This window comes from Dermacentor albipictus, chromosome 1, assembly GCF_038994185.2.
Source record: "Dermacentor albipictus isolate Rhodes 1998 colony chromosome 1, USDA_Dalb.pri_finalv2, whole genome shotgun sequence".
NCBI lineage: Eukaryota > Metazoa > Arthropoda > Arachnida > Ixodida > Ixodidae > Dermacentor > Dermacentor albipictus.
In genome coordinates, this window is record NC_091821.1 from 365,038,126 (window position 1) to 365,050,389 (window position 12,264).

At 47.2% G+C, this 12,264-nt stretch overlaps 1 protein-coding gene across 1 annotated transcript in view; it reads right to left on the reverse strand.

Annotated features, from left to right (window-relative positions):
- The window catches only part of LOC135911330 (uncharacterized), a 307,264-nt gene extending 298,121 nt beyond the window's left edge, over positions 1–9,143 (reverse strand). The window contains exon 1 of the mRNA XM_070531853.1: positions 8,657–9,143. The gene's annotated coding sequence lies outside the window, so the exon portion shown is untranslated. The remainder of the gene's footprint in view (positions 1–8,656) is intronic.
- Between the last annotated feature and the right edge of the window lie 3,121 nt (positions 9,144–12,264).

The following is a 12,264-nucleotide window of genomic DNA, read 5'->3' on the forward strand; positions in this document are numbered from 1 at the left end:
ACGCGAATTGGAGTGCCGCAACAGAAGGTACCAGCATGTGCCACGACTCGCTTTCATATGCCACAGCACGATACCGAAGCATCCGAACTGCATTTACGGAGACTTGTATAAAAATGAGGAAAATAAATGAGCTGCGCCAAAATCTACGCGCGCATGCACGAAATGGTCGTGTGCACCGACGCAGCTGTGTTATAAGCCTCCCCGCGAGAGTGTGTAGCTTGCTCCTTTTCACGAGCCCCAATGCACGTCAGCGCATGCGTCGAAGCGAGGGCAGATGCATCAGTCAGCATAGCCGCAGCAGCAGCTGTGTTCGGCGCTAGACAGCGCGGCAGGAAACGTACACGTCCCAGTGCATTCCTCGTGCCGGATGCTGCGGCGGCAGTGGGCCCGCACTTGTGTACGGGTACGCGTCATCGTTCTGCGCGTCCTACATGCGCGGGCACTGCTGACGGGCACCGTGTTGTCGTGTCTCGCTTCATTTCGCTTTTTCCTCTCGTCACGTGCTGCATCGAAAAAAAACGAATGAATGGCGATTGCGGTCACTATCCGGACCATATTCGACCAGCGCGCCATTGTCCGTCATCTGATTGATGGGGGCTGTTAGACTCCTGACACCTGGGAAAGCAGAGCACAGGCTCCATAGAGAGGAACCTCGCTTCTTCCACGGCCGAATCGAAAACGCAGTTCAAAAAAAGAGCGAACTGCGTTCATCCTACAGTTATTGTCACCCTGCGTTGTTGTTATGTAGAGCAATGCAGGAATACTTCTTGTGCCCGTATCGCTGCAGTCGCAAGAGATGTGGCACCGTGGGCAGAAGGAGAGAGAGAGAGAGAGAGAGAGAGAGAGAGAGAGAGAGAGAGAGAGAGAGAGAGGGGGGGGCAGATTTCTTATGAGAAATGCCGAGTGGTCAGCCTGAACTATATAGTGTGCTCTACTAGCAAGGCACTCACCACAGGTGAGCTGGAAGAAAAATAGCGATGGGACATTCTTCCGATGATTACACACAACTACATAAAACAGGCGTTATACCGAAAGCCGGGAACGGAGTTCATTGTAGTGTGCAGCCTTCGTGAGCCGACCGACACCTCCTAGACTTATAGGAAGTGTTGACTGGACGCTTGGTAGGTGGCTCATAGCCGATCTGGGCCACGCGTTCTTATTCGCTGCGCGTTAAAGATTTCAGTCCACGTACGTATGAGCTGTTCGTCCCCACCGAAATTCCTCCACGTCGATCAATAAGTTATCCTGTGTACGGCAACTTTGCAGCACGAAGCCTTTACTGACCTCCACCCAACGCTCTGGCGCTATCACGTTGCTCATGCTCGTTACTGGACCGGGTGGCCTGCCTCCAAGGGCCGTGCCTGGCTTCGTAATGCCACGCCGTACAGCGTATTCATCAACCGTTATTGCGACCTCAGCCACCGGTAATTGTTTCGATATCACCCCGTGAAATAAAATGCAGGCTGTGAGGGGTTAGCTTCGTGGTTCGAAGTGCACGCGAGGCGCTGATTTACGTTGTTCATTAAATGGCGCATCGTGAAAAGTAGGGCGAGGCTGTTACCAACGATACTAATACGTATGAACCTGTGCGAACTGGCCGCTAGCGAACACAGTTATTGCCGCATCGAATGTTCCTGCGCACCTGTGATGAAGATTAGCATGACGTGCACCACCTAACGACGACAAGCGTGTTCATTAATGTCACATTCGCGAATTGCGAACTGGCATAAGATGTGCATGATGGTAGTGGTAAGGCGTCAATGATCTTGCGTAACGTGATTTTGTGTAAGCCCATAATTTACAGCCATATATGCGAATAAGAAACTGCGTTGTTGGACGCGTTAGCACACATGTGGAACGAGAATAAATTAACGGGAACGAGAGAGGGCACAAGATTTCTCGTATTTGGCCTTTTGCTTTCTCGCCGTTTTCGTTTTCATTCAGAACCTCCAAACATGAAAATAGGGCTTTGCGATAATTATTCTGTATAGACTATAGTAAAGTCTGTCATATGGGTGGCGCCTTGTCGTATGCTCCTGGCCCATCAGCCCCCGCCTTTTCTTATATTGACTTGAGCTAACCGAGAATGCGCACTAATATCTGGTTTATAAGTACGGCACGGGGTTGCAATGATGCAATTCCGTTATCATATAGCGTACGTGGTGTTCGCAGTATGTCTTAGATTTTGCAGCCGATCATCAAATTAAACAGATTTGTCGAAAATTGGCGCTCATCATATGTGCTGTTTGGTATGCTTATTCGTATCTTTTTTTTTTTTGCGAGAAGCCACGATGAAATTTGTGAAAAACAATTTTTGCCGGCGCAACTGAAAATTGGGATTAAACTCTGTAAACACGTGGCACAGTATTTGGCTGCTTCCGTAGAGTTTCAGAAGATAGTCCTAGTAGAGCATCGAAATGGCTGCAAAACTGTGCCAGGCAAGACACTGTAATAAGAAAGAAAGAGTGATAAAAGCTTATGCTTCAGAGTTATGCTCGTGTAAGTGATAGAAAAATATTAAATGAGAAATGAACCGATTTTGCAGGTTCATTAACATTAGCCGCGACATCTTGATATAGTTTAGGTAAGAGATTGGTCTGCGTGATGTACTCCCGCGTAAAGAAAAGAAGAAAAAAGAAAAGCTTTCCGGACGTGGAAAGATGCGAGAAAACTGAAATTCTTGGTGGCGTAATCCTGCAGCCTGGAGTTGGGAGGCGTCCTGCGTGTGCCTCCGGTAATGTCTACAGAAGTACGCTATCATTTGGAGACTTCACGCTTAGTCCACATACTATAAGAAAAATATCTCAGCTTTCGCATTTCCAAAGCTTTTCCGAAGATTAAAAGTTTAAAAGTTTATTTAAGTCTATTTGTGGCGCGGAAGTAAACGAGCCTAGGTTTTCAGCAATACATTAGGGGGTCCCAAAGTATAACTATCCGGTGAACCTCCTGTTCCACAATACATAAAAGATAGCGATGTTAGCAGCAGCAAGACGCTTCCACCACGATATTACACACTACAGAATGATCTATACATACAAAATTATAATATAAGATAATAAAATTAGAATAAAAGAAGATTTTCTTTTTTGTCATAAGTTACCAGAGGCATCTTTGTTGTGATGTTTTTGGTCGATCTGTTCGGAAAGCTAAGCCATATTTCTACCAGCAAGATTAGACATAAAGACCATTGACAGAGCTCTCGTCTTCAAGCGTGCGCTGATCTACGTTTGCGTGAAAAAGACAGTAGAAGCCTACAAGTGTCCGTTGTTAGGCAATACCATTGCTGGTAACCGCAGCACCACCACACATCGTTGTTATTTATCTTGTCGGGAGCACTTCGACCAGGGAACTTTTATGACAGATAATAGATAATTAATATTATATGAGCAGTTTAATTGGCCATAAACAAAATATCTTTCATTGTGCATGCCTGTGTGACTGATGTTTGGGCGCGAAAGAGTGAAAGTAGAGTGTATGTTGCCGCAGCTTTGTTACTTACCTTTCTTTATATTTTCTTACCATATCTCTTGCGATATTTAAAATCGTTTATACGAAGTGGTGCTAAAATGTATTTGTTTCAAAAACAGTATACGACCACCCCTTACGGTGGTTGTCGTATGAGGTGAAGCAGGTATGAAATGTGTGAAATTAATGGGTGTACTGTTGCTTCATAAGCAGTAAGCCTTTGGACATTCGACTCTAAAGTAACTTGCCCTCCAATTTGACAATTTAATCATCGTAATCATCATGAATAGCAACAACGAAGATGACAAGAGTGGCAACGGAGTGCATGTTTACTGCGCACTTTGTATGACATGTTATGTAACATTTCATATAACATTTCGTGCAACGCTTAGCAACCGTGTTTCATAAGTACTGCTACTCAAGCAAAAGCTATTCTAATCAACATCTGCGCGATGACCTTACTTCCTCGCCCAAATGTAACTTGTGGTCGTTAAAAATTCTCCGCGGACATCTCTGCAGGGCCGTGCGGCACGGCAAGATAATTGTGTAATTACTTCGCTCTCAGTATTGTCGTTATGCCTGCGTATCTACGTTCGTGCATCGCAGCGTTATTTTCGGCGCCTCGTCTCGCCGCGAAAGAACGCAGGGAATGCCGATGGCGGGCTATGAAGCCGTCACGTCGTGACCGCTCATGGTCATGGTGACTGTTCGGGAGGAAGCTTATTGTATGGAGATCGCTGGCGGGGTCGCAATCAGCGGCGCGCGAATATGTGCAGGGGCTTTTATTGCCGGGCATGCAGCTACGGCGCACAATGGACGTGGCATCGAGCCACTATTGGCAGTGGAATCGGCTGGCGCGATAATGATCAGGCAGCGTGGAATGAGCATCCGTGCCTAAAGTTGGTGGTATGTCATCCCGCAAAAGAAAAGAAGAAAAAAAGAAAAAAAGAAAGAAGCAGAGGGAAAAAAAGAACAAGGAAAACAGCTACGGCAATTACACTGGAAGCTTTCGATGAGATCCACGTGTAATTACATGAAGTATAGACGTATACAGTCGCCTTTTGGCTATTCTTTTGCCCCGCAAGGCGTTGCGGTGGATTTTCTGGTTATTCTGGCGAAGAATTCTGGTTATCAATTATAATGACTTTCGAACGATGGGCAATCGTGAGGGATCTCCTTCGATTGCGCAGTCAAAGGTCGAGCTAATGCATTATCCCGCTAGATGATTGCTGCTGATATGTTGGGTGCTCATTGCAGAAGAATATATTTTTTTGCGGAATGTACAATTTTCCTATCGCACTCAGGCACGCACGCGCATGCGCGGGGTATGTTGCGGTCGTTCTTTCAGATGTCGTTTAAAAGAACAGAACACGCGAATGAGAACAGCGACAAAATGTGATGCGCGATTAAAAAGGTGCGTACGCAGAGGCACCTGAACATCGTATAAACAGACCAGCTTCCCTTCGGAAACACGAAACGCCCGAGGGACGCCTCCGAAAACAAGCGCGCTTTTAGTCACGTGAAACCTTTGACCAACGGCGTTGCAGCATCGGCTGCTCTGCGTGCGTACTTCCGCGCAGCCGCGGTAACCCGACCTCGCCACGCGTTCTCGCGGCACCCAGTGCTCCTCATCTCAACGTGGTGGCCTTTGCACCGCGTTAGCACCGGCGCACCGCGAAATAAGCAAGCAAAGCGAACGAGCAGCAGAGCGCATCTGCGGTGGTAGCCAGAAGCCGTGCACGCTGCTGCTGCTGCATTCCCGAGCCTCGCTGGCTGCTGCATCGGTGGGGACGTCGACGAAGACAGCTACGACGAGAGGGCCCGGCAGAGTGGAGAGGCGAAAAAAGAAACTCGTTTGGGACCGTAATGACTAGGAAGTGTCAAGCTCCCTTCGGAAGCCGGCGCATGCACCGAAGCGTGGCGGCCGCTGGCGTCCCGCTTACCAATCGGGCGAGGGACGCGGTACTGCACTGGCTCTGCCCTGCTCCGCGGAGTGCATGTATGCAACTGGTGAAGGGGGCAACGACGCAGACGACAGACTGAGAGAGATGTGCATCGCCGTTTGCCTCGTGGCACATGGAGAGCGACGATCGAGCTGCTTTTCTCTGTGTTCTTTGGAAGCCTTCGATGGCTCGCGTTCGTTTTTGAACACCATGGTTTAAAATCGGTGCGCCGTGTTGCTATAGCTCTGCGCTTTGTCCTGGTCACAATGAGCCCCACTGTCTGCGAGCAGCACCCTGTTGTGTTCCTGGCAGTTGCTTCTGGCTGAGTACAGATGGTTGTCTGTCCTCTATCCAAAACAGGAATAGCAGGGCAATTTCGAGAACTCCTTGCAAGCTGCTGAAGTTTGTGTATTCGCTCGCACAGTCCCGAATACCCGTAGTTATGCTTGAGGCCGTGCACTAAACGCCGGCGCTTCGATGGCCCAGCCGTTCAAGCGCTGCGAAACTTTCGAGCAAGATGGGAGAGAAACGCCCTGGCAGGGTGGCGTCATAGAACATCGCCGAGTGGCAACGGGATAAATGTGAGGCCAACGTTTAGCTTGCGGCTTGTCTGCCTATGTTGGGCCGGCACACTTTGTGGAAGTACTATATAACGCTGAAAACTTTGGTGCTATATGTCCCACTTCTGTGTGGTCATGAAAAATATGCTAATAGCACATGAAACTAACTTGTCATCGGACGCCGGCATCACATCCACAGTGTCATGAGAGGCAGCATCTTTCTGCTTTAATTTTGTTTTAATATAGAGAATGTGGGAGTGTTAATTATTCTGACGTAATCCCTGCTTTTTGGCTTGAGGTGCACGGTGTGTAGCATCGCAACCTCCTGAGCCCTCGCCGCGGGCAGAATGTCAAGGTCTGCCTGACAGAAACGCAAATAATAACAAGGCTTTCTAATGAAATTACGTGGTTCTGTTTCTGACCTGAGATAGCTCACCAGTCAAGGTATACATGTTATGAGCTCTTTAAAATTGGGTGAAAGCTGTAATGGACTGCGGGGCTGCTCCTTATTCTTCATTGTCTAACTTTCGCGTAAAAGAAAATAACGATGTCAGTATTTTTAAGCACTACGTCATCTGTCCACTGTTTCAGTTTGTATACAGGCGAGAAACTGTGATGTGTTGCAGAGAAAAAAAATTATGATGCCTTGCTGACAATTCACGTTTGAATACCCATGGTTGGGAAGCCGTCTGATGTAGCGTCGTTTGTTGGCTGATATTTTAGCTAGTGGCGGGACACCACAATGCCGAAATACATATGTCTGCATTATTATGCTAATGGTGGTCTCAGTAAATGCAAGATTTTTGTGCGCAACGCTGAGTAGCTCCTCCTGTTCGACTTCGCATACCGGATAACTCTGTAAACGGCATTTGCCGCTGTGCGAGTTTAATCTGCTGTGGATAAGGTCTTCAGTTTCGAAATATATATGGATAGTCAGATAACGCAGGGCATTACCATTTGTCACATATATCAGTGTGCACGACTTTATGCATGTTATTTAGGTAGATTTATACAAACCACTATGGAAGAAAACCTGCTCTTACTCTCACTGTGTCGCTCTTTCTCTCCTGTATGTGTGCGAAAATCATTAACAAATCATGTGATTTTTGCCCCGTAACCACACAGGGGGTTACGAGGGACTTGCAGCGGAGGGTTCCAGATTAATCTTGACCACTTCTGGTTCATTACGGTGCACCTAAATCTAAGTAAACAGGCTCCTTTGCATATCATTCCTGTCGATCGGCATGCAGCTGCCGTGACCAAGGTCGGCGGCTAGTGGGGCACGCTGTAAGTGTCAGACTGGGGTACTGCATATTTCGGCCTCCGTTGATTGGCTGGAGCAGCACGAGCGAGAAGGAGATTGGCTGGCGACGCCTGCCTTCATCATCACTTCATCAGCAACCGAAATGAACAGCCTGCTAGGTTCACGCTTACCGAATAGCCCCCTCCCCTCCCCAAGCACTCATGTGACCTCGTCAGTTTGTGTGCCGGTTTGCGTGCGCGTGTATGAGCGTTTGTGTATAGTGAATCTTCGCATATAGGGAATTTAGTCGAAATCTTGAAAGAAAGGAATGCTCTTTAAACAGCTGACTTCATGACGCGTCTCAATGAAAAATAAAGAGGGAGATGACCGTCATACTGCCTAATAATTTCCAACAGGTTTTAGGCAAGGTGTGAGAGTCGAACAACACCCGACCGAGTTCCAAAGACTGCTGTAGAAGAGACGCCTCTTTCCGAGTTGTCAAATTAATGCCGGTCAGAAGAGTGATATGAGACACGAGTACACGGTATAAACTATGATCACGACCTCGTTATGTTCTACGAAAGCGGCAGGTAGCATTCGCGACACATCACGTAGAAGAAGAAAGGAAAAAAAAAAATCCTTTCACGCCCCTTACTGCAGCTGACTTCCCCGTAAGAGATTCTGGATGTCTGAATGCAAGCAGCTGTGCAGGAGCGAGACTGCGGATCATTCTCCACACCTTGGCAGCGTGACAGGTGCTCTGAATGACGCGGTCGTTCCATATGTTATGTCGAGCTCATTTGGTCGTCGACAGTTCCACTCATGGCCAGGAATTCCCAGCTTTTCTGCCAAGGAATTTCGGAACGGTTAATGAAAACACTAAGTGTGTAAGTTAGAGATCGCATATTTCTCCCAACAAAGCACATGTGTTCCATCTGTTCCTGCCAAGAACAAAAATAAAGGGAATGATGCTAAGAAGCATCAACTTACATCATAAACAATTTCTGTTCGCTTATTGGCCACGCATGATGGGCCAAATACACAATATTGGCATACTTTTAAAGACCTACATCATCATGGAATTTCTATTTTTAAGAAAGGAGGGCGAAACAACCACTCAGTAAAAAGGCAACCACCGAGTTACTTAAGACAGAATACATAAACAAGTTTGTTTCGCGGTAAGGTGACAGCGTCAATCTATACGTGATGCACTGTTGATGCGTGATGCACGCTTCAATTTACATTTCTAGCGTACGCTTCGCAGCTTTAAAGCTTCGAAATGAAAATTATGTTTACCGAATGCACTGCCTAATTGCTCTCAGCGGTATTTATCAACGGGCCATGTCGTATGGGGAACGAAGGCCTGGGTTTTCACTGAAACATATCTGATTCCCCGCCAATTACTTGTACGCTAGTGTAAATACTAAAAGCAATCGGGGACTCACGTGTAATGTCGGCAATACTCTCTCAATGGTGCCGTCCGTCCGCAGCCTCCGGAAGAACCCGGGGATCGGACCTTCTCCCGTCGCCGACCAGCCGAGTTCAGCAGTCAATCCAATGATGCAGCAGCAACAGCGAGACCCGCACAATCGACTTTCAGCTGTTCGCACAACTAGACCACCCCGAGTGCCTACACACGCTCACAACACATACACACACACGCGCGAGATGATGCCGATGCGAGCACGCCGTCACTTCTGCTGCTGCTGCCGGGTGAGCGAGCAAAGCGCTGGATGGGTAAGGACCAACTTCCGTACAGCGCTCGCGCCGCGCGTCGGGTATTTTTTTTTTATATTTCCTTGCTTTCGTTTTGTTTGTTCTCCGCTGCCCGACTACGTCGTCTGGAGTTTTGCAACTTCGACTGCGGCGGCCGGCGCGCTCACGATGGGGTACGACGTGCGGACGGCCGAGACCGGAGGAGAGTCAGTGGCCTTCGCTTCGCCGCCGCCGAAAAAGAGAAGAACGAGAACGCAAAACAAAAACAGCGACGGACACGCGGCGTGGCGAACGGGGCGAGCAGCCCCCAGTGATGCGGAGGAATGCCTGTCCCTCTTGCGGCGTTGCGGCCAAACTCGTTCTGGAGCGAGGACTTGTGCTGCCTGTCGGTTGGCTTTGCCGCTATACACTTCCTTCGCGGTCTGCCAGCGCCGTCCCTCTCTCTCTCTCTAGCTTCGATTCGCTGGGAGGGTATAATTGATGTGCGAGGATTGGAGGTGCGACGCTCGGCACTGTGAATTTTTTCAATGAGTATTTTTCACGACCCCCAAGATTATATATATATATATATTATTTATTTACTTTCACTACCTTCCATCACAACAAAGAGAGAGAGATAGAGAAGGGAAGAAGGAAAGGCAAGGAGGTTAAAGTGTTCGAATTGAAGCAGTGAGCTAAAGTAAATTTCTGCAAATATGTGAAACTAACTTGCTCTTGGCACAATCGAATGCTATCTGCGATCTATACGAGATAGCTGACAGCAACATAAGTATATCCTTTTTTGTTTAGCTTGGACCTGCTTAATTAAATAATTTTGCGTTTCTCAGCGAGATTACATCTTGCACTGTGGTTTATTACAGAGTAACCCACCGATATCAGATTAGAAGTGATGGCACAGCTATACCATATGTAATGCATCGTATATTCTTCGCTTTCGACGATTCGTATTTAACTGTCCCACCCCCTCCCCCCCCCCAGGCAGCTATATTTATCAATCTCTACGGGATATTTCACTTAGCTTGAGCCAAACTTCCAAAACATGTAAACAACATAGCTGGGCAGAGCTAAATTAATATTATTTGACGTGGCTTTGAGATACTCTGATTATATTTCGAGTTCCGCTTAATTAGTTAATTAGAATTAATTAATCGACTTCTCAAATATTACAATTCGATTAAAAGTGTAAATGAGAAAATTGTGGAGCAACCTGATAAACTCCCGACGCAGTTTTCTGTTCTCTATACGTGCTACATAAGAGTGTTTTTTCGAGCGTGAAAGAAGCCCGCGAATACAGGCAGGATTGCCGCGCAACTGGCCACTCGAGGCAGTTTGCGTGTATTTGCGGGCTACTGGTCAGTAGTGGAGATTACTGATCAGTACTGGGGAAATAAATTCTAGTTAAGAGTGTTCCTCGAGACGCCCTTTTCCACGCTAGTAGCATGCTTTGTGATGCGGAGACCTTCCGTACAGGTTGTATGTGTTATTTACTTTGCGGTGAACCGTATATTGCCTGTAACAATAAATGTAAGTTAAACGTACAACCCCGCTGAGAAGGAACTCAAGCGCCAACTTTTACGTTAAATGACTGTCAAGTGTCATAAAAGAATTGCGGAGAAAAACTACATATGTTTGCAGAACAGCATTGTGCAAAAAATATATGAATATGCATGTAGGCTCAATTGTTGGGATGAATTCCGCTGCTTGATAACTGCTGGTGGTTGGGCTGCCTGCGAGGACTTTGTTGAAACAAATTGCACCGTATATCTTTGCATTAGCCAGCCATAGTGGCGTGCATGGCGAAGGTTGGAGTCGAGACGATTTAAGTGTTTCGGTCAAAGCCTAATATAAATTTGAGCATTAAGTCTTGTGATAGCTTTCGAAACCTTCTAATAAAAACTGGACCCGTGTTCACAAAAAGATATTAGCTAGATTTGTCTTAAGAGGAAATTTCTGCCAATTTTCATGCTGGACACATTATTGCAAAGGCGGCCAGCCTATGTCAAAGACCACTTACGGAAGAAGAGCTTTGTTAGTTCAACCCCTCAATTCGTGGACTCATCCGTATTCGTCATCCGTATCCGTATCATGGGGTTAACCTCCTTGTCTTTCCTTTGCCTTTCTCCCACTCTCCTGTTGCACCTTTCTGTAGGCGACACGTTAAAAACATTCACGGTTAGTTTAAAGGCCAGAGGTGGCGTGATCACTTGCAGTAAGTCAAGTGTTGGCTGCTCTTTCTCAACTTCCGGTCGCCTTTGCTCCTCACCCAGGGCAGGGCAGCCAACTGGGCTCAACCTGGTTAACCCGCTGCCTTGTGAATTCTCCCTCTCTCTTTCTCATGCTAAGAGGCCATTTGTGGTATTTCTTTATACATCGCACTTCCATGAGCATCATTCAAAGGTTTCCATTGTGTTCTGGCCATTTGAGTCCATTACAGAGTGAAGCCCTTTTTTTTTGCGCACTCTTGTGTAGCATTGCTATGCGCAGCCGACGGAGCTGGAAAATCTGCTCTTGGATGTGCCTTGTTATTCTCGTATTCTCTTTTCATATTAGCTTATCTTGAGAACGAAGTGCAACTTGACATGGTTTACTAGAAACCTCTGGAACACTGTTAGAACACTTCAAAGTTCGTTGAAGCTTCTAGAAAAGAGTATTCGATCGCCCACAAATTCATGATCATGAAAAGTTGTTGAAACATCTTTTGATATATGATTTGGAAGTTAGCTATATTATAGCACCTTCCTGTGACAACGCTGGCAAATATTTCTAATTTCTAGTATGCAAAGACACAGTTAATGAGTGTTGAAGTATTCCTTTCCAGAGCCACAGAACGCCATTTGCTCATGCATCTTACACTGAAATAGCAACGACGGAGAACAGGTGGGAAGACAAGTGTTTATAAAAATTTCCTACAACCTAATAAGTCAGAAGCATCGCAGAGAAAGAGAACATAATGGCTTAGGAAGTAGGTCCCCGGGGCTGGCGTGAAAAGCGTTTACTACGACGTTCATAACGCCGCTCCAGGTATAGAGAACCCGAGATCCTCCTCCGCTCTCACACGATCAGCGACGCACGGAGGAAAGGAGTCGCTTCGCCCTCAGCCCAACCTGTTGCTGTTTTGTGCCGTCAGGCGGCGTGACTAAGCAGCCCACCAAGTGATCAGCAGTGCGCGCGGCGTGATGATCGCGGCGGCGAACGGCAGCAGCGCGGCACCTTGTAGCGCAGTAGTGCACGACGGTAGGATGTGTGCGTACGCGCCGCTGCCTTTTGTGTTCTTTTTCAGGTCACTTTGTTCCGCTGCGAGGTGCCGGCCGGCTGCTGCTCTTTTATTAGATCGCGC